Source organism: Heterodontus francisci, chromosome 29 (assembly GCF_036365525.1).
Source record: "Heterodontus francisci isolate sHetFra1 chromosome 29, sHetFra1.hap1, whole genome shotgun sequence".
NCBI lineage: Eukaryota > Metazoa > Chordata > Chondrichthyes > Heterodontiformes > Heterodontidae > Heterodontus > Heterodontus francisci.
In genome coordinates, this window is record NC_090399.1 from 23,015,355 (window position 1) to 23,037,734 (window position 22,380).

General features: G+C 42.8%; 1 pseudogene; it reads left to right on the forward strand.

Annotated features, from left to right (window-relative positions):
- Positions 1-319: 319 nt before the first annotated feature.
- Positions 320-14,790, forward strand: LOC137345721 (probable G-protein coupled receptor 139; annotated as a pseudogene).
- Positions 14,791-22,380: the final 7,590 nt, after the last annotated feature.

Sequence of the window (22,380 nt, forward strand, 5' to 3'; positions counted from 1 at the left end):
GGTGTTTGAAAGAACAATCTCATTGCTGGGAGAATACAGCTTCTAATTTTCATTAGTTTATTAATGTGATCAGAATTGCCAAGTTTTAGGAGTATTTCAATTCAGTCCCAGAAATAAATATATTCTATCACAATATGGACTGAACTCGATGTCGTAATTTTTGATCAAACGTTTTTTTAAAATGAACATTGTTGCAACCTCAATATCCCCATGGCGATCCCATAGGGTATAAATGACAGTCGCTGGGAGTGTATTACCTCAGAGTTTAATTCAGAGAGATTGTGTGCAGCACGAAGGGACCCATCAATTCACACAGAAAATGTATGAAGCATTTTACAACATCAGGAAAATATATTACCTCATCCTGGCTGTCAGTGGTGTTCCTGGTTAGTGACTATAACCATTAAAATTGTCTAAATCTGTGTGTGAGCTGATTTCTGGCTTTGCTCTGTGACTGATAATGTAACATTGCTGATCTGGTTGTCACTGATATACAGACACCCGATCAGAGATATAATTTCCTTGCATCAAATATTTTGAATTATCTGTGATTTTATACTATTTCCTCAACTAATAATAAACCTCTGTTTGTAATGAACAGGCTCTCTGAATTATCAAGTTACTGATTTTAGTGGTATATTGTGAAATGTTGAAATAGACCTCAATGAGGACAACTCTCTGAGGGAAGATATCAGTGGGAGTACCAGTCAGTGCAAAATCAAACAGAGTGTGTGTCACTAACCCGACTGTAACACCTGACCCCAGTGGCCATGTATTACTGGGAGTATCCATAACTGTAGAATTGTACTGAGTGTGTGTCATTAACCAGAATGCAACACCTGACCCCAGTGACCATGTATTACTGGAGTATCTGTCACTGTCGAATTATTGAGTATAATTTTACAATCTGGTTCTATTTTGAAATCACTGTTTCAGGTGACTGATCTTTCCATCCCATGGCTGTCCCTTTTTGTTTTATGAATGTAATTGATTACAAAATGGAAGGTTTTTGCTGTTGTTTGGTAAAGTGTCCGAAGTGAAATGTATTAATATTGGTCTCTTCCTATTGAACTGTTCCAATGGAAGCAAATGTTAACTATTTACAGATGGTTAAACCGCAGGGCAGCTCTGCTACAGTGTGCATATCCTCTGGATAATGACTTATTCTTGCCCTGAGTGCAGTTACTGTTAACACAATAGTTATTTTAATGTTGATTAATCCCCTATCCCCAACATGATCCTGAGAGTCTGCGGATCATGAGTGGTGAATTTTATTATCTTAAAGGATAAAACTTCCAGTTCTCTAACTATTTAAGGTTTCACGGATCATTTCTTATCTATGATGCAGAGTCTTTACACATGTAACAAGTCCCAATCCCTGCCTTGAGCTCAGTGAGGTGTGTCCCAGTGAGGAGGGACATCTATAACTGAGGAACATACATATTAGTCTTTCATAATAGAGAGCAGGTTGTAAATAAAAACATTAGTAAACTGTTAATGATGAAATAAATAGTGCACTTCTCTCAGTTCTAGTATCTTCCTGGTTAAAATAATTGCAACTTCTTTGTTGTATCAATATCCATTGTTGCAATATGGAGACCAGAACTGTACACAATATGCTAAGTGTTGCATAACCAAGGATCGATATTATTTTAATATCAGCTCTTTGCTTTATCAATTCCATTCCTCTCAAAATAAACTCCAGCTCTGTGTTTGCATTTTTTACAGCCCTGTTCACCTGTGTTACTACTTTAAATGAATTGTGAATCATTTCCCCTGAACCTTTCTTTCACCTCAACCCCATTTAGATGCTTATTTTCCAAGGATTATTGGGAAGTTTATTTTTCCGGCCAAAATGCAGTGCCTTACACTTAGCTATACTGGAATGAATTTGGCATTTAAATGTCCATTGTGCTCTTTTATTAATTTATTAATATCTTCATGTATTTTGTTGCATTCTTTCTCTGTATTAATGTACTTTCAATCTGGATTTGTCTGCAACTTTTGAAATTGTGCTTCTGCTTCCCAAGTCCATATTTTTTATGTAAATGGTGAACGACAATGTTCCCAGCACTGATCCTTGTGGAACACTACTTCCCACCTTCCGCCAATCTGAGGGAAAACCTTAAACCCCTCCTCCCTGTTTTCTGTTTTTGTAGCCAGTTTACTGTCCATTCTGCTGCTTATCCGCGAACCGCACTTGCTCTGCCTTTAGTCATGAGTCTGCTGTGTGGTACTTTATTGGATACCTTCAGGAAATCAAAGTATTTTACATCTACTATGCTCGTCCTATCCACTCTTTCTGATACCTGTTCACAGAATTCAGTAAGGTTGGTCAAGTATGACCTTCCTTTTGGAATATGTGTTGACTACTCTATTATATTTTGTGTTTATCTATGATTTTCTGTTACATCTTTGATTAAGAATTCCATTATTTTTCTTACCACTGACGTTATGCTAACTTATCTATCGTTCCTTGGAATTGTTCTATCTTCTGTTTTAAATATAAGAATCACATTCACTGTCCGTCTGTCCTCTGGCACTATTCCCTATTTTGATGTTTATTAATGAACAGATAATCATGTCTCTGCTATCGCTTCCCAATCTTTTTTAGTTTGTGTGGATGTAATTCATCCAAGCAAGAGAATTCACCCTCTCTTTGATTACTTTATCAAATGCCTCCCGACTTTATACTTTAATTGTCTTGAAGTTTCTTGTTGAATTTATTCACTATTATTTGACAGTTTAGTTCCTCCCCTCATCTCTTTCCATTCTTCAAGCTCTATCTTCATCCATTCTGGTCTCGACAGTCCCACAATGCACGTGACTTCCTTCCTTCTGACCTTGGAACTGTGGTCCAGAATTCCATTTACATTTCTGTCCATGTCCGTCGGCTTCTCTCTGGTCCAAAACCCAGTAAACCCGGGCTGTCCTTAAACTCACACTGGATGGGAACTTGCCTGACAGACACTATGCGGCCATTTCCCAGCCATTTTCCCTCAACCTGCTGGTACATGCCGAGTGCCCCATTTGGAATTTATTTTGTTTTGTTCCATTCATTCTCCATTCCCACTGGAATTTCTCTCTTCCTCACTGGCTCTGGACTAGGAATGAAAATGCCTGCAAGTTCCTGATCCTGATCCCTGTCCATAAACACTTTTGTAAAGTATAGGCGTCTGGACATTGGGTCCAAACATTGGGATATTCTACGCTGAAGTGGTTTCAATTTGGGAGCCTGTATGGGTCTTAGCTATACCGCCTTTGTGTGGGATACATGGAGCATTTGTTGTTCCAGTCCTGCTCAGGTCCCCTCCATCACATTTTTTTCCCAATATTTTGATGAACCTGCTGGTGTCATTTCCTCCTTTTTGCTTTGCATTGGAAAGTTTTATCTACTTTGCTTCTAATTTCCACCACTCCCTCGTCTTCACATGATCCATTTGAGACTCTTCCCTTCCCTTCCTCAATTTCTCTACCTCCATCCATTTCAGCAGATTGGCTATTCACCAATATCTACTGTAATCTCCAGACTCCCACAGCTACCTTGATTATACTTCCACCCAGCTTCCTGCAAAGACTCTCCCATTATCCCAGTTTCTCCAACTCCATTCCATCTATTCCAATGATGCTGCCTTCCACACCAGTGCTTCTGAAATGTCTTCATTCTTCCTCAGCCAAGGATTCCCCTACACAATGGTTAACAGGGCTCTCGATAATATCCATTCCATTTCTCACGTTACTGACTTCTTCCCTTCCCCTCCCTGATAGAACCACGAACAAGTTCCCCTTGTCTTCAACTTCCACCCCACCATCTTCTACATTCAGCGCATCATCCTCATAATTTTGTACAACATCGAGCCAAGTTCAATATCAAACATATATTCTGCTCATTTCCCATCACCCTGCCCCTCGGGACACCCTGTCCACTCTTCAATCAACCGCAACATCAGCTCCTCTTCTCCAGGCACTTCCCTGTGCAAGCACAGGAGATATAATGCCTGCTCCTTTACCTCTTCCCTTCCCATGTCCCAAAAACTTCTTCTCGGTGAAACAGTGATTTGCCAACAGTATTCGCTGCTCACAATGGAGTCTCCTGTACATTGGGAGAGCAGCAAACATAAATTGACTGATTGTGCTGCTGGACTCGACATTCAGTCTGCAGGTGTGACCCTGAGGTTCCAGTCTCTTGCCCTTTTAATTCTAAATCACTGTCCTGCTCTCACTTCTCTATGCTCGACCTCCTACATTCTTCCACTGAATCTCAAAGAGAAAAAGCAATGGAATTTGCAATTAGCCATGTTATTGCCTGGCAGACTCAACACTGAGATTAAAAAATTCAGGTTATAATGATTGCGCCCATTTCTTGGATGGCATGTGCTATTAATGGAGGATGGCGACAGCAGAGTCACTGGGAGTGGAGGGGGTGTGGGCTGGTGCTTGGGGTGGGAATCCCCTATTGGTGCACAACTGGCAGGCTGGTCCACACCCCTGGGCTTAACCCATAATTCTCCATCACTTTTTCAGGCCACTAGAGCCTTCTAGTCTATGACAGATTTTCCATGCTCTCCACCCCCTCTGTTACGGTCCTGCAATCAATCCGGACCATTCACCTTGCATCATCATCCTTTTTCTCATTGAATCACTCCTGCTATCCACCCATCACAGGTGTTTCCCTTTGTTCTTTCCTCCCCCTATATCCCACTTTCACTGGCTCTATCGTTGCTTTAAAACTGTTGATCTCTAATATCTTCCAGTTCTGATGAAAGCCTATCGACCTGAAACATTAACTCAGTTTCTCTTTCCACAGATGCCGCCAGACCTGTTGAATGTTTTCAACATTGTCCTATTTTTAACAGATTTACAGCAGTTTCAGTATTTTGTTTTTACTTCAAATCTCAGGCCTAGATATTAACAGGGGTGAGTGACATAGGTGGGGAGCGGGGTTTGAGTTTTAACTCCACAGACTGCCTCTTTTATCCTTGACAATGTTTCCTTCCCAGAAGTCAGCCTGACTGACAGGCTTGGCTTCCATTCGGGCAGGGAGGACTCTGGAGCAGACCGTCAGGAGAAAGGCGGTCCAAGCTCTGACCTCTGGGTATGGGGGAGGGAGGAGGGGGCTGATGCTATCTGGGTGGGTCCAATCCCCAAATCTGCAGGTGGATAGACTGGTGACATTGGGCTGTCGATCTCCCTATCCTGGAGCATGGTGAGACTCCAGGGAGGGGAAGTGGAGGGTAATGGTCCAATCCTCAATCCTGAGGAGGGAGCTGCTATCCTGGTATGTGGGAGAAGTGGTAGGGGGGAGGGGAGGGACACTGTCTAATCCTCAACCCAGGGGAAGGAGCTCATATGCCTGATGTGGATCTCGTCCAGCGAGAGGATGAGGGGGTTTCTGATTCCCAATCCCGGGAAGGAGTCTTCTAACCTGGAAGTTGGTCTGAGTCCAGAGAAGGGGAGCAGGGAGTGCCTGATCCCAATCCTGGGGATGGATATCCCTATCTGGAGATTGGACTGAGTCAGGGTGCTGTTGGGGGAGTGTCTGATCCAAGAGAAGATGGGGAAACCTGATACCTGGGGCTTCTGAACCTGGGAAGGTGGTCTGATATGGGCGAGTGGGTGTGAACACGGAGTGGGATCCAATCCTGGTCAGGACAGTCTGATCCTGAGGGTGTTGGAATCCAATGCCAGGTGATAGAGACATCTGATCGCCGGGTATGGTGGGGTGCAGTCCAAACTCAGGGAAGGTGGGTTGTGATGCCAGGGTGGGAGGTTCAATCCTTGGATGGTAAGGTGTGATCCCAGCATTGGGGGCTTTTGAAATCCTGATGGAGAAGATATCTGATCCTGGATAGTCGGATGGTTCTGATTGCCAATCCTGTGTGGCTTTGTGTGTGGTGTGGGAGCTAAAGGCGAAATCTGAGAGGCCAGAGTTAAACCTGTAAAATGAATTAAATCACAGGTTTTCAACCTTGTTCAAATATTTAAATTGCCAACCCCCTCCTGGGAGTGGCTGCCTGCACATCCCTGTCCCAACTCCATTAAACCTGGAAGTGCGCAGGTCGGAGGTCAGTTGGGGTCGGAGTTGAGATCTTTATATTGGAACTTCTGACCCACCCCAACACACCTGTTTTTGGTGATAAATTCCTGCCCTTACTGCCTGGGTCAGACACAGAGAATGCTCGATCATTAATTTCCAGTCCCTTTTCTCTTTTCTCTCTTACAGTTAATTTAGTGGCGATTGTGATCCTGTCCCAGGGCAAGTGCGGCCTCTCCACCTGCACCACTCGCTACCTGGTGGCCATGGCAACAGCGGATCTACTGGTCATTATCACTGAGGTCATACTGTGGCGGATCAGTTATTATTATTTCCCGGGATCTTTCCTGGACATCACCCCTGTGTGTAGTTTTATTGCTGCCCTGACTCATGCAGCCACAGACTGTTCTGTCTGGTTCACCGTCACTTTCTCCTTTGATCGATTAGTGGTCATTTGTTGCCAGAAGCTGAAAACAAAATATTGCACCGAGAAAACTGCGACTGTGGTTCTAGCAACAACTGACATTCTGCTCTGTTTAAAAAATGTACCCGTCTATTTTGCATATGAACCTGGACGGATAATCAACAGTGTACCGTGGGACTGTGCTGTCAAACCAAGCCATTTTACTGATCCCAGGTGGGTGGGATTTGACTGGTTTGATAAGGTTTTAAACCCACTGCTTCCATTCACTTTAATTCTGTTGCTCAACTCTCTGACAGTCAGACACATTTTAGTGGCCAGTCGGATCCGTAAGGGACTGAGGGCTCAGAGCGAGGGAGAGAATCGCAATGACCCAGAGATGGAGAGCAGAAGGAAGTCTGTGATTTTACTCTTCACCATATCCGGCAGCTTCACACTTCTGTGGTCGGTGTATGTTATAGAATTCTTATATTATAACAGTGCAGGAGTAAATCCCAGCAATTACAACGATTCTGAATATATATTTCAACAAGTAGGATATATGCTGCTGAATTTAAGTTGCTGCACAAACACATTTATTTATGTGGTGACTCAGTCCAAGTTCAGAGAGCAGGTCAAGAGCATGGTGAAATATCCAGTTACATCAATTATTCAATTAATGGATAAACAAAACAATTGACAGCAGCCCAGAGGTGGCTGCCGGAGTTTCCATAGAGCCATAGTCATTTACAGCACAGAATGAGGCCATTAGGCCCATCGAGTCCATTCTGGAGTCCATTACTGTAACATTTCTCCCCAACGGGCAAGAGGTGACTGACAGCTGGATGACCAGAAATACACTGGGGTGGTGCGGGGGTTGGGGGGGGGGGGGGGGGCGGGGTGGAGTCGTGGGTGGGTGGGGTGGGTGTTCACACACATCAAAGGACAGGCAAGAGGTGACCTTTGGAGGAGCAGAAGAAGGGGGCCAGGAGGAGATATTTATTTGTTTGTGATATACATAAATGATTTGGAGGAAAGTATAGGTGGTCTGATTAGCAAGTTTGCAGACGACACTAAGATTGGTGGAGTCGCAGATAGTGAAGGGGACTGTCAGAGAATACAGCAGAATATAGATAGACTGGAGAGTTGGGCAGAGAAATGGCAGATGGAGTTCAATCAGGGCAAATGCGAGGTGATGCATTTTGGAAGATCCAATTGGAAGATCCTGTAGATGTAGTATATCTGGACTTCCAGAAAGCATTTGATAAGGTGCCACACAAAAGGTTACTATACAAGGTAAGATCAATGGGGTTAGTGGCAATTTATTAGCTTGGATAGAGGATTGGCTACCCAACAGAAAACAGAAAGTAGGGATAAATGGGTCCTTTTCTGGTTGGCAAGATGCAACTAGTAGAGTGCCACAGGGTTCGGCCCTCGGGCCCCAACTATTTACAATCTATATAAATGACTTGGATGCTGGGATAGAAGGTACTTTAGCCAAATTTTCAGATGACACTAAAATAGGTGGGATAATAAGTTGCAATACAGAAATAAGAAATTTACAAATGGATATGAATAGGTTAGGTGAATGGGCCAAAATTTGGCAGATGGCGTTTAACGTGGATAAGTGTGAAGTTATCAATTTTGGTCGGAAGAATAGAAAGGCAAATTATTATTTAAATAGAAAGAAACTTCAGAGTGCTTCGGTGCAGGGGGATCTGGGTGTCCTCGTGCATGAATTGCAGAAAACTAGTATGCAGGTACAGCTGGTAACAAGGATGGAAAATGGAATTTTGGCATTTATTGCAAAAGGAATAGAGTATAAAAGTAGGGAGGTGTTGCTGCAACTGTACAAGGCATTAGTGAGACCACACCTGGAGTATTGCGTACAGTTTTGGTCCCCTTACTTGAGGAGAGATATCGGTGCATTGGAGGCAGTTCAGAGGAGGTTCACTAGATTGATTCCAAGTTTGCCTTTTGAAGAGAGATTGAGCAGTTTAGGCATATACTCTCTCGAATTTAGAAGAATGAGAGGGGATCTAATTGAGGTATATAAGATGATTAAGGGGTTTGCCAAAATAGACGTAGAGAGGATAGTTCCTCTGGTGGGGCAATCTAGAACAAGAGGTCATAGTTTTAGGATAAGGGGTAGCAGATCTAAAACAGAGATGAGGAGAAATTACTTCTCTCAAAGGGTTGTGAATCTGTGGAATTCACTACCCCAGAGTGCGGTGGATGCGGGACATTGAGTACATTTAAGGAGGAGATGGACAGATTTTTAATTAGTAATGGGTTGAAGAGTTATGGAAAATGGGCAGGAAAGTGGAGTTGAGGCCGAGATTACATCAGCCATGATCATATTGATTGGCGGAGCAGGCTCGAGGGGCTGACTTGCCTACTCCTGCTCCTAGTTCTTATGTTCTTATTCTGCTGTGTATGAATGGTTCAATGTTCAATGAGGAATGCAGGAGGGCATGCCAGAAGCAGCACCAGGCATTCTTCAAAATGAGGTGTCCACCTGGTGAAGCTACAACCCAGGACTACTTGCATCCCTACTGCATAAGTAGTACATGATAGACAGAGCTATGCAATCCCACAACCAATGGATCAGGTCTAAGCTCTGTGGCCCTGTCACATTCGATCATGAATGCTGGTGGACAATTAAAGAACTAACAGGAGGAGGTGGCTCCGCAAATCTTCCCAACCTCAATGATGGAGGAGCCCAGCACATCAGTGCAAAAGGTAAGGATGAAGCATTTGCAACAATCTTCAGCCAGAAGTGCTGAGTGGATGATCCAACTCAGCTTCCTCCTGAAGTCCCAAGCATCACAGGTGCCAGACTTCAGCAAATTTGATTCATCCCAAGTAATATCAAGAAATGACTGAAGGAACTGAATACTAAAAAGGCTACGGGCCCTGCCAATATTCTAGCAATCATACTGAAGACCTACTAAAACATATTAGATCATACTAAAGGTCCAGAACTTCCCGTGCCCCTAGCCAAGCTGTTCCAGTACAGCTACAACACTGGCATCTATGCAGCAATGTGGAAAATTGCTCAGGTATATCCTGTACACAAAAAGCAGGAGAGAGAACCCAGCCAATTACTGCCCCATCAGTCTACTCTCGCTCATCAGCAAAGTGATGGAAGGTGTCATTGACAGTGCCATCAATCAGCACTTGCTTAACTATATCTGGCTCAGTGATGCTCAGTTTGGGTTCACCAGGACCTCTCAGCTCCTGACCTCATTACAGCCTTGTTTCAAACATGGACAAAAGAGCTGAACTCATGAGGTGAGGTGGGAGTGACTTCAAGACAGCATTTGACCGAGTATGGCATCAAGGAACTCTAACAGAAATGGAGTCAAAAGGAATCGGGGGAAAACTCTCCACTATTTGGAATCGTACCTAGCACCAAGGAAGATGGTTGTGGTTGTTGGAGGTCAATCATCTCAGCTCCAGGAAATCACTGCAGGAGTTCCTCAGGTTAGTGTCTTAGGCCCAACCATCTTCAGCTGTGTCATCAATGACCTTCGTGCAATCATAAGGTCATAAGTGGGGATGTTCGCTGATGATTTCACAATGTTCAGCACCATTCTCGACTCCTCAGATACTGAAGCAGTCCATGCAGAAATGCAGCAAAACCTGAACAATATCCAGGCTTGGGCTGATATGTGGCAAGTAACATTTGTGCCACACAAGTGCCAGACAATGACTATCTCCAACAAGAGAGAATCTAACCATCTCCCCTTGACATTCAATGGCATTACGATTGCTGAATCCCCCACTATCAACATCCTGGTGGTTACCATCAATCAGAAATGGAACTAGAGTAGCCATATAAATACAGTGGTTACAAGAGCAGGTCAGAGGTTAGGAATCCTGCGGTGAGTAACTCACCTCCTGACTCGCCAAAGCCTGTCCACCATCTACAAAGCACAAGTCAAGAGTGTGATGGAATATTCTCCACTTGCCTGGATGGATGCAGCTGTAACAACACTCAAGAAGCTCGACACCATCCAGGACAAAGCAGCCCGCTTGATTGGCACCCCGACTACAAACATTCACTCCCTCCACCACTGACTCACAGTGACAGCAGTGTGTACCATCTACAGGATGCACTGCAGCAATGTGCCAAGGCTGCTCAGGCAGTACCTTCCAACTCGTGTCCTCTACCACCCAGAAGGACAAGGGCAGTAGATGTGTGGGAACACCACCACCTGCAAGTTGCCCTCCAAGTCTCACACCATCCTGACTTGGAACTATGTCGCCTTTCCTTTCTAGGTCAAAATCCTGGATCTCTCTTCCTAAAAGCACTGTTCGTATACCTACCCCACATGGATGCAACGGTTCCAGAAGGCATCTCACCACCATATTCTCATAGGCAATTAGGGAGGGATGGACAATAAATGCTGGCCTGGCCAGCGACACCCACCTCCCACGAAATGAATAAAAAATAAAATTAAAAATAACTGTACATTATTCCACTGTGTATCAGTTATCATGGCTAATAATGTTTAATTGTAACCTATTCCCCTGCATATTGTTATCAAGCCCAATATTATAATTAATGTTACTGTCTATCCAGTATACCAATTTACCATTATAAGGTCCAATTTAACACTGAAATGCAACTTTAGTTCCTGGTGTATTTCATAGGAAGCCCAGGTGGGTTCCCTCTCGTACGTTTTTTCTCAAACCTATAACTTAGATTAATAGTCAGACTCCGACTTAGAACTTTAAAACTGCAAGCTCGTTCAGAAGCCTAGTTTTACAAACTGCCTGAATAAGTATTAATTACTATAACAGGAAGTTGAGTTAACAGTTGCAATTTGGGTGTGTCATCAGCTTGCTTTAAAAGTGCACAGGTTTGCTACTGCACAGAGCAAGCTGAGGACAGAGTCCTATATTTGGAATTCAATGCAGAAGGGGAAAGAGGTGCTGAGGTTTATAGATGTTTGTTCAACCTTGAGTAGCTGGTGAATGTTCTACAGTTTTCAAGCGAGGGACTGTAACTTTCTATTACTTCAGCTGAGTAAATTAATAACTGATTGACTCATTAAATAAATAATTAAGGCTTGATAGACATGACAGGGAACCTGTGGAATGCATTGCAGTTCCCAGAGAATTTTATCTGCGTTAAGTGTCTGCAGCTGGAGCAACTTCGGTTCAGAGTTTCTGAGCTGGAGTCTGAGTTGTAATCATTGCAGAGAATCAGGGAGGGGGTCAGTTACCTGGACACTTTGTTCCAGGAGGCAGTCACATCATTTTGGTTAAGTAGAACTTTAGAGTTTGTCAGTGATCAAGGACAGGTGGGTGTTATTGTGAGTCAGGCAGGTTTGGAGATCCAGGATGTTGTGATGGAAAAGACTCAGCCCTTGAGTTTGACCAACAAGAATGATGTACTTGTCACTTGTGTGGATGAGAACAAGGACTGCAGTATGGATGAGCAAACTGACCATGGTACCGTGATTCAGGAGGCCATTCAAGTGAGGGTTGCTAAAATGAATGTGGTAGTTATAGGGGACAGTATAGTCAGGGGAATAGATGAATAGATACTGTTCACTGCAGCTGTGAATTGGAGCTCCAAAGGTTGTGTTTCCTGCTCAGTACCTGCTAGGGTAATGACATCTCCTCACGGCTAGAGATGAACTTTTACTGGGAGGATCCAGTTGTCTTGCTCCATGTAAGAACCAATGACTTATACAGAACTAGCAATGATGTTCTACTGAGAGTTTGAGGAGTTAGGGTCCAAATTAAAATGCAGAATATCAAAGGTAATCATCTCTGGATTGTTACCTGAGTCATATGCCAATTGTCATGTGGTCAAGCAGATTAGAGAATTAAACATGTGATTCAAAGTGTGGGGCGGGAAGAAGGGGTTTTGATTCATTATACACTGGTACAAATACTGGTGAAAGAGAAAGCTGTTCCGTTGGGATAGGTTCCACTTAAACCGGGGCGGGAGCAGTATCCTGATGAATCATATAAGTAGGGCTGAGAATAGGGCTTTAAAGTAAAGGGCAGGGCGAGGCATTGCATGAAGGGTGATTTAGAAAGCCAAAGAGATACTTCGAGGCAATAGAACAGTACAGAGACATGGTTGCAAGGTGACAAACATTGGGAAATAAATGTTCCAGGGTATCCAAGGTTTCAAAAAGACAAGCGGAATGGCAAAGGTGGAGTGGCATCCTCATAGAAAAGTAAGTATATCATGGAAGCATCGGAGCAGGAATAAGCCATTCAGCCCCTCGAGCCATCTCCACCATTCAACTAGATCATGGCTGATCTACCTCAATGCCATTTTGCTGCAGTATCCCGATATCCCTTGCTATCTTTAATATCTAGAAACCTATCGATCTCTGTCATGAATATGCTCAATGACTGAGCCTCCACAGCCCTCTGGGGTAGAGAATTCCAAAGGTTTACCACACTGCAAGTACAAAAATTCCTCAAGTCAGTCCTAATTGAACTATCTCTTATTCTGAGACTGTGTACCCTGGTTCTAGAACTCGCAGCCCCCCCCCCCCCCTCCCCCCACCCACCCCCCCAGCCAGGGGAAACATCCTTCCTGCAGCTACCCTGTTGAGCCCTTTATGCTTAAATCAGCTCAACGCTCATTCTTCCAAACTCGGGCGAATAAATACCCAGTCTCCTCAATGTTTCCTGATAGGACAAGTCTGCCATCCCAGGGATCAGTCTGGTGAACCTCGCTGCACTCCCTCTGTGGAAAGTATATCCTTCCTTAGATGGTGGAATTGATCAGAGTTTTGAATCTACTTTCACTGTGGAGGATATAAATATCATCCCAGAAATAATTGTGAATTAAGAGTTGAAAAGGGGGAGGAACTTAAAGCAATTTCCTTCAACATGAAAGGGTACTGAGAAAAGTATTAGAACTAAAATCTGACAGGTCCTGATGGACCTCATCCTTGGCTCTTAAAAGAAGTGGCTGCTGAGATAGTGGATGCATTGGTTTTAATTTTCCAAAATTTCCTAGATTCCGGAAAGGTTCCATCAAATTGGAAGATAACAAATGTAACTCTGTTATTCAAGAAAGGATGAAGACAGAAAGCAGGGATCTGCAGGCCAGTTAGCTTAACATCTGTCCTAGGGAAAATGCTGGAATCTATTATGAAGGAGATATAGCAGGTTATTTAGAAAATATCATTGCAACCAGGCAGAGTCACCAGGGGTTTGTGAAAGGGAAATAAAAGCAAAATACTGCAGATGTTGGAAATCTGAAATGAAAAAGAAGAAATTCTGGAAATATTTAGCAGGTCTGACACCATCAGTGCAGAGGGAAGCAGAGTTAACGTTTCAGGTCAGTGACCTTGTCCTATCAACACCTTCTCTTTAGTTATCTCTTGCCCCACCCCCGCTTTATTTGCTTATAACCTATTACATTTCCAATATTTCCCAGTTCTGATGAAGGGTCACTGACCCAAAACGTTAACTCTGTTTCTCTCTCCACAGATGCTGCCAGACCTGCTGAGTACTTCCAGAATTGAACAAATATTTTGTGTTTGTCTTCACTGTGGAAGACACAAGTTTCATACCAGAAATAGAGGGTAACCTAGGGGCTAGAAAGAGTGAGGACATTAAGGTAATTAATATCAGTAGCTAAAAAGTATTGGAGAAAAATAAGGGACTAAACCGACAAATCCCTGGACCAGCTGTCCTACATCCTAGGGTTCTACAGAGATATTAGATGCACAGGCTATGATTTTAGAAAATTCTCCAGATTCTGAAACAGTCCCAGTAGGTTGAAAGTTAGCAAATGTAACACCGCTATTCAGGAAAGGAGGGAGAGAGAAAATGGGGATCTATAGGCCAGTGAGTCTGACATCAGTCGTCAGTAATTGCTGTAATCTATTATTAAGGAAGTCTTAACAATGCACTTAGAAAATCATTGTATAATCTGGCAAAGTTAAAATGGTTTTATAATAGGAAAATCGTGCTTGACAGATTTATTAGAGTTTTTTTTTAAGAATATAACGAGAAGGGTGAATAAAGGGAAACCAATTGCTGTAGTATACCAGGATTTTCAAAAGACATTTGATAATGTGCCACCCAAAAGAGTAATAGGCAAGATGGAGTTGGGGGTCATGCTAACATGGATAGCAGATTGCTTAGCAGACAGGAAGTAAAGAGTAGGCATAGGCGGGCATTTACAAGTTGGTAGGCTGTGACAAGTGGAGTGCTGCAAGATTCATTGCTGGGGTCTCAGCTGTTTGCCATCTATATTTATGACTTAGATGAAGAGACAGACAGTAATGTAGCAAGGTTTGCTGCTATAAAATTTGGTAGAAATGCAAGCTGTCAGGAGGACACAGAGGTTGAAAAGAGATACTGACAGGTTTAGTGAGTGGAAAACAAGGTGGCAGATGGAGTATTATGTGTGAAAAGGTGTGGTTATTCACTTTTATCTTATGAATAGAACAGCAGGCTTTTTTTTTCAAAGGCGTGAACCTTGTAAATGTTAATGTTCAGGGAGGCTTGAGTGTGCTTGTACAAGGAACACAGAAAGTTAGCATGCAGGTATGGCAAACAATAAGGAAGACAATCACATGTTGGCCTTTATTGCAAGAGGATTGGAGTCCAAGAATAAAGAAGTCTTGCTACCATTGTACAGAGCTTTGGTGAGAGCATACCTGAAATATCGTGTGCAGTTTAGCTCGCTATATTTAAGGAAGGATATACATAGATGGAGTGCAGTGAATGCTCACCAGACTGATTCCTGGGATGGCAGGATTGTCCTAGGCAGAGCAATTGAGGAGACTGGACCTATATTCGCTAGAGTTTAGAAGAATGAGTGGTGATCTCATTGAAATGTACTAAATTCTTACAGGGCATATTTAGTAGATGCAGGAAGGATGTTTCCCCCGGCTGGGTGTCTAGAACTAGGAGACACAGTCTCAGAATAAGAGGTAGGCTGTTTAGGACTGAGATGGGGGGCAGTTTTTTTCATTCAGAGGGTGGTGAATCTTTGGAATTCTCTATCCAAAGGCCTGTGTAGACTCAGTCATTGAGTATCTTCAAGATAGAGATTGATAGATTTCCAGCTATTAAAAATATAGCGGGGTATGGGGATAATGTGGGGCAATGGTATTGAGGGAGAAGATCAGCCATGATCTAACTGAATGGCAGAGCAGGTTCAAGGGATGAATGGCCTACTCCTACTCCTATTTCCTATGTTTCTACAACCCTCTGTATCTCTGTGCACTCCTCCGGCCCCCACAAACCTCCCTATCTCTGTAACCTGCTGCAGCCCCTGCAAGGATCCCTATCTCTATAACCTGCACCAGCTCCTATGAGATCTCTGCTGTCCTCCAAGTTGGACCTTGTGCATACCAGATTCCCAATGCTCCGCCACAGGTGAACATGCTGTTACCGTTGAGGCCCTATTCGCTGGAATTCTCGCATTAAACCTCTCCGCCTATGATCCCACTAATTTGTCATTTATTTTTATGTGCATCCACACATTGGCAATGATTTAAAGGAGCTGACTTGTGCGTGGCCTGTAAGGGGAGTTTTCAGTTGCTGTGCAACCATGTGGCTGAAAGCGAACATTACTGTCTGCCTCTCTCTTTTGGACGCTCCTTATCACTGACTTCTTTTGAGACAGCTTAGGCTCTTACTACCTCTTTATGACTCGATGTCAAGTTTTGTCTGATTAGTGCTCCTGTGAAGTGTCTTGTGATTTTTATAACTATGCTTATAGGCGCTATATAATTGAAAGTTAGTTGTTTTGAGTGAACTTCTAGTGACTCAGGATGTCTGCAACAAAAGGAAAAGACTTCTATTTATCCAGAGTCTTTCACCACTGCAGGGCATCTCGAAGTGCTTCACAGATAATGAAGGGCCTTTCCGTAGTGCAACATTGTAGGAAAACGTAGTTTGCACATAGTAAGCTCCCACAAACAGCAGTGTGAGATCTGACCAGAAATAGTCTGGTTTTAAAGTGATGACGGTTGAGGGAGAAATATGGGACCCCAGGTCACCAGGGAGAACTCATCCACTGCACCTCTTCTAATAGTGCCTGTGCTATCTTTTACGTCCACTTGAGAGGGAAGACGGGTCCTGATGGGTCTCACGGTGTTTGAAAGAACAACCTCAATGCTAGTAGAATAAAGTTTATAATTTTCATTAGTTAATTAATGTGATCAGAATTATCCAGTCTTTGGAACTTCCAATCCAATCTCAGAAATAAATGCATTCTATCACAACATGGACTGAACTCGATGCAGTAATCTATTTATTCAATTAAAACAAAACAGTTTGAACAATGTTGCTACCACAATATCCCTGTGGAGATGCCACAGGGTATAAATTACAGGCTCTGGGAATGTATCATCTCAGAATTTAATTCAGACAGATTGCCTGCAGCACAGAGGGACAGATCACTTCACCCAGAAAATGTATGAAACATTGAGCAGCGTCAGGAAAATATATTACTTCATCCTTGCCATCAATGGTGTTCCAGGTAAGTGACGATAATTATTGACGTGTATGCCTGTGTGTGAGCTGATCTCTGGATTTACTCTGTGACTGATAATGTTATATTGCTGATCTAGTGGACACCGATTATACAGACACCTGATCAGAGATATAACTGACAGGTTCTCTGATTTATCAAGTTATTGTATTTAGTGGAATATCGTGAAATGTTGAATTAGACCTCAGTGAACGCAGCTTTCTGTGGGAAGGTATCGATCGGAGTATCAGTCAGTGGAAAATCAAACTGAGTGTGGGTCACTAACCAGAGCGGAACACCTGATCCCAGTAGCCGTGTATTGCTGGGAATACCTGACACTGCAGAATTGTACTGAGTGTGTCTCACTAACCGGAGTGGAACACCTGATCCCAGTAGCCGTGTATTGCTGGGAATACCTGACACTGTAGAATTGTACTGAGTGTGTCTCACTAACCGGAGTGGAACACCTGATCCCAGTAGCCGTGTATTGCTGGGAATACCTGACACTGTAGAATTGTACTGAGTGTGTCTCACTAACCGGAGTGGAACACCTGATCCCAGACACCCTGTACTACGGGGAGTATGTGTCACTGTAGTTTTGCACTATTGTCCAATCCGGTTCTATTTTGAAATCACTCTTTCAGTTGGCTGAATTTCGCCATTGCATGAAGCTGCTTCTGTATTTTACAAATGTAGTTGATCGCCAAGTGTAAGATTTTTGCTGATACCTGGTAATAAGTGTATAAATTGAAAAGCATGATATTGTTTTGTTTCCTATTAAACTGCTTCAACAGAAACCGTTAAACAGCAGGGCAGCAACGTTAGCTTTCAAATCCTCCGGATAGTAACTTATTCTTAACCTGAGAACAATTACAGTTAACGCATTAGTTATTTTAGTGCTGAGTAATCCCCTTTGCTCAACGCAGTCCTGAGAGCCTGTGGATCATGAGTGGTGAATTTTATTTCCTTACCATTACACAGGATGAATCTTCAAGTTCGTAAATGTTTAAGTTTTGACGATCAGTTCTTATCAATGGTTCGCAGTCATTACAGAGGAAACCAGTCCCAATCCTTGTCGTTCGCTCAGTGAGGTGTGTTCCTGTGAGAAGAAATACCTATAACTGAGGGACATTGTCATGAAGGTGCTTCCATTATTAATATTTTTCAGGACTTGCGTTTAACAGACTGTGCAAAATACCTGAGGGTATGCTGGACTTTTTTTTAGGCAAAAAAGGTCACTGGCAGGAACTTTGTTTAAAAACAAACACTGGAAGTCACATGCCTTAAGCTAAGCAAAAAGCTGGAGCCTTATGGACTGTGGAACTGTTTGGAATTAGACAAGTCACATTTCTGGGTTTATGGCTCAGGAGTATTGGTTTTGGCTTTAATATTACTTGGATGTTCAGTTGGGGTATAGCCTGCTGAGAGAGAAGCCACCCAGCTCATCCGTGATAGCTGAACCCACTGATGCAGTGATTCTCCTGAAAAGGCTGCAAGACTTACTCTTGACATCTGCTTAACAAACTGTTTCTGAAAAGATCCCAGTGACAATGGCATGTGTCGTGTGTGTGTGTGTGTGTGTGTGTGTGTGTGAGTGTGTATAAAAGTATATACGTGGCCGTATCCAAAACCGGTTCAAATATTTGTAAATGTTGTAACCAGTGGAGCAGTGCGACTAGAGGGAGCCAGTGCCCTCCTCCAGCCTTGGTCATAATAACATATATATCAGGATTTCATCATAGAGATCAGACCAGGGGCATTAAATAATAACAATAGTAAACTGTTAGTGTTGAAATAAATAGTAAACTTCTCTCAGTTATTGTGTAATTCTGGTTAAAATAATTGCACCTCCTTCAGCCCATCAATATCCTTTTTGTAATATGGAGACCAGAACTATTCACATGCACTGTGTTGTTTCACCAAGGTTCTTTATTAGTTTAATGTCAGCTCTTTATTTCTTTCTCAATTCCATTCATCTAGAAATAAACTCCAGTGCTGTGTTTGCATTTTTATAGTCCTGTTAACCTGTGTTACTACTTTAAATGTTTTGTGAACCTGTTCCTCTGTCCCCTTTCCACCGGACCACATTCTGCAAGGACTATTGGGAAGCTTATTCTTCTGACCAAAATTCAGGACTTCACACTTAGCTATATTTAAATTAATTTGCTATTTAAATGTCCATTGTGCAACTTTATTTAATGTATTCAGGCATTCTGCTGCATTCTTCTGTATTAACTGTGCTCTCAAATCAGATTTGTCTGCAAATTTTGAAGTTGAGCTTCTGCTTCCCGAGTCCATATTGTTTATGTAAATGGTGAACAACAGTGTGCCCAGTGCTGATTCTTGTGGAACACAACTTCCCACCTTCCACCAATCTGAGGAAATACCTTTAACCCCTACTCCCACTTTTCCATTTGTCTAGCTGCTTGCTGTCCATTTTGATAGTTGTCCACTAATTCCACTTACTCTGAGATTAGTCATCAATCTGCTGTGTGGTACTTGTTACAAGAGCTTTTCTTTGTTTTATTTTAAATGTGTGTGCCTTTAAGACTGAGAAAAGAATTTCTCTGGGAACAGTGAATGCTGAACTGGATGGGGCACTTGCAAGGCAAACTGCTTTTCCAAGCCACTCAGCTGAGAGAAATAACTGTCACGTGACTGGCTGCTGGGGAGTTTTGAGTTGCTTTTTTGCAAGAAAGGACCATTTTTTATCTGGGACCTGTGCTGGAGGCCAAAACAAGACAACTCTTTCTGAAAGAAATCAAAAGACAAGTTTGCTGCTGGAAGGGGTAGGAAGACAGCACAGAAACTCTTTCTGTTGACGAATAATTTCTGTATCAAGGGAAATTCTAATTTTTTCATGAAGTTAAAAGAACTTTGAAGGAGTTGCAAATGAAGGTATGGTAGCTATAACCCTTGTTGTTGTTTATGCCTGAAGAGAGAGCGAGGACCCAAGAAGAGGAGTTGTGGAACCCTCTGGAGAATCATTGCTTTGGAGAAAGGCTCCTTGGCTGATAGGAAGCCTGCATTTCTGAGGTAGCCCCAGCCTCTGAAAAATCCCTACCTCAAGTGTGAATCCTGTTGCATTGTTGCATTTTTGGAAGCTCCTGAAATCTCACGAATGTTTCTACTGTTGGACCTCCACTTAGGAATCCAAGTAGACCTGTTGTTACTCCTTTTGCTGGGAGATCTGTGTGATGCCTGTGGCAGACAAATTGCCTTGAATGCCTACCCATCACTGACTACTCATTGATTTCACCTGGAACTTCGAGTGGCATCTGCCTATTCGACTCTGGGACACCTCACTGATCTGGAAATATTCTACCAGAAGTTACAACCCAGTTATTTTATTATTCCTAAGAAACAGTTCTAACTTAAACTAATCTTTTAAAAACCGGTTAACCACTGCTTTTTGAATGTATGTCTGTGCATGAGAGTTAGGAAGAATAAGAGGTTATAAAATCTGTTCATACATATGGATTTATCTCATTATAATTTAAAATTGTTTTATTAATAAATAGTTAATTTGCTGTTAAAAGAAACCTGGTTTGGTGTGCTTTATTCTGGGGAATAAATACGGTGTTTAATTTGGCTAATTTCCGGTAGGTGGGAAACTTCACTAATATGTTGTGACCTATGGAGAAGTGGGACTGAATTAACAGTTCATTACTACTGCCTTGGTCATAACATACCTTATCAAAGGCTTTTAGGAAATCAATTTATATTACTTCTATTGTATTAGTCTTATCTACTCTTTCTGATATCATACAAATAATTCAATACGTTTGGTCATATTGGAATATGTGCTGATTATGCTGTATTATATTCTGTGCTTTTAGATTTTTCCTGTGACATCTTTGAATAAGGATTCCATTATCTTCCCTACTAGTGATGTTATGCTAACTGATCTATGGTTCCTTCATCTAGTATATCTTTTGTTTTAAATACAAGAATCACATGAACTGACGACAGTCCTCTGACACAATTTCCTATTCTGAAGATTATTATTGAACAGATAATTATGCCACTGCTCTCACTTTCCTATGTTTTTAGTATGAGTTGTGGAATCTGTGCAATACAGAGAGTTTACCGTCTCTTTGATTACTTTATCACATATCTCCCCCACTTTATACATTAAATATCTTGATTTTTTTGTTGAATTTATTCACTATTATTTGACAGTTTAGTTACTCTTCTCGGAGATCTCTCTCTCTCTCACTTCTTCAAGCTCTGAATCCTCATCCGCTTGTTCATTCTGACCCCCGACTGTTCCACGACACACGTGACCTTCCTTCCTTCTGAGCTCAGAGCTGCCTCCAGAATTCCATTTACATTTCTGTCCATGTCAGTCTGCCCCTCTCTGCTCAAGATCCAGTAAATCCAAGCTCTCCTAAACTCCCAATGGATGGGATCCTGCCTGACAGACACGATGAGGCCATTTCCCGGCCAAATTCCCTCCACTATCTCCTGCTGGGACATTCAAAGGGCCCCGTTTGGAATTGATTTTGTTTTATTTCATTCACTTGCCATTGCTGCTGGAATTCCTCTTTTCCTCACTGGCTCTGGCCTGAGAATGAAAACTCTCGCAGGTTCCTGATCCTGGTCTCTGTGCAGGGACCCTGTTGTAAAGTACTAGTGTGTGGACCTCGGATGCAAACATTGTAAACCGTGAGATATTCCACATTCAAGTGGTGTCACTATGGGAGCCTGCTGCATCCTAGCTATACTGCCTTTGTGTAGGATAGATGGACCATCCTTTGTTCCAACCCTACTCGGACCCCATCCTTCACATTTTTCCGATACTTTGGTTACTTTCTGATGTCATATCCTCCTTTTGCCTTGAACTGGAAAATGTCATCAACGTTGCTTCTAATTTCCACCGCTCCCTGGTCTTCACATGGTCCATGTCAGGCTCTTCCCTTCCCTTCCTCTACACTACCTCCATTTCAGGAGATTGGCTGTCCATCAATATCTACGGTATTCTCGCTGACTCCCACAGCTACGTTGATTATACTTCCTCCCACCCAGCTTCCTGGAAAGACTCTGTTCCATTCTCCCAGTTTCTCCACCTCCGTTCCATCTGTTCGAACAATGCCTACTTCCACCTCAGTGCGACTGAAATTTGTTTATTATCCCTCAGCCAAGGATTCCACTCCACTGTGGTTAACAGGGCCCTCGACCGTGTGCATCCCATTTCCTGCATTACTGCCTTCACCCCTTCACCTCCCTGCCAGAACCACAAATAGTTTTACCTTGTACTTGCCTTCCACCCCACCAGCCTCCACGATCAACTCATCATCCTGCAACATTTCTGCCTCATCGAGGCAATTTCAATCTCAAACATATATTCTGCTCCCCTGCCATCAGCCCGGCCTTCAGGACATCCTTATCCACTCTTCAATCACCCCCAACATCAGACCCTCTTCTCCAAGCACCTCCCGTGCAAGTGCAGGAGATAAAACACCAGCT